The sequence below is a fragment of the Orycteropus afer genome, unplaced genomic scaffold (assembly GCF_000298275.1).
Source record: "Orycteropus afer afer isolate SDZICR_OR568_19922 unplaced genomic scaffold, OryAfe1.0 scaffold00409, whole genome shotgun sequence".
Taxonomy (NCBI): Eukaryota; Metazoa; Chordata; class Mammalia; order Tubulidentata; family Orycteropodidae; genus Orycteropus; species Orycteropus afer.
This window is the reverse complement of record NW_006921996.1, coordinates 1024592-1025907: the sequence shown is the minus strand read 5'-3', so window position 1 is coordinate 1025907 and position 1316 is coordinate 1024592.

Genomic DNA, 1316 nt, shown 5'->3' with positions numbered 1-1316 from the left:
CCGCCAGCCGTCTGGTTAGCAGGCAAGTGTCTTAGCCACTATGCTACCAGAGATCTAGACCTATTAACTAATAACAATGCCCATTCCAAAAAAGTGAAAATATGTAAGCAATGTCTTTAATATAATAGCTGATAATTGATAAAAACAGAATTCAAACTCAAGTCTTCCTGCTTCAATCCAATATTCTTTTTCTTCTATCCTGTGTTGCTGGATACAAATTGACTGCTCATAGTTGCTGTCAATTTGTCTTTTACTCATGATGAACCCATGTGTAACAGGAGGAAATGTTTCCAGGTCCCATGCTATCTTCATGATCATTAGTATGCTTGAGTCTATTGTTGCATTCATTGTTTCACTTTGTTCCAACCTAGAGGGCTCATATTCCAGCACTATATGGATAATATTCTGTTGGGATAATAGGATTCTCATTGGCTATTGTGGTATTTAAGGTTATATGTCAACTTGGCTTGGCCTGGTTTTGAGTGGTTAGGCAGCTGGTGGTACTTATTCCCCATGATGAGACTGGAAATCAACTCTGTGGTGGAATCTGCCACAAGCAATTGAGTAGCTGCTTTAGTTAGGGATGTGGTCTGCTTCCTGTAGATAAGGAGAAGTTTTGGGAATGGTCTACAGCTTTTTGGCATGCTTGGACCTTGCATGTAGCTGTTTCTTCATTTAACAGCTTGCCATGCTCTGCTGAACTTGAAACTTATAATGGAATTGAATCAGTGGCCTGCCATGTGGTTTGGTAATATCAGGACTGTGCCTTTTCACTTGTCAGCCTTGGGCTTGTCAGCCTCAGCAGCCAGCAGCTGCATAAGTGAAAAGATGCTTCTTGCATCAGTGGGCCAAGAGCAAGAGGCAGAGCTGAAGCCCAAGGCTGAAGGGCTTTCACCCAGCCCCCAGAGCCTGGCACATTGAACTCGGACTTCTAGCATCCAAAACTGTAAGAGAATAAACTCCTGTTCAAGCCACCCATTTGTGGTATATTCTTGTCAAAGTGGCATGAGATAACCAAAACAGCTATTTTTTTAAAGTAAATTTCCAGGCCTTCTTCTTAGTCTATATTAGTCTGATATCTCTGCCATGGGTCCACCATGGGTGAACTTGCTAGTATTTGAAATACCAACGGACTTAGCTTCCAGCATCACAGGAATAACCAAGTGAACACAATACAACAAACTGACAGATGGATGATGGCATTTTGTCCCAGCTGCCTCCTAATTAGAGTATTAAAGGCAAAGTAAGAGTATTGTGTTTGCCCCATGGAAGACAATATCAACACCCCCACCCCAAATTGTTTTTGCATGTTGGCA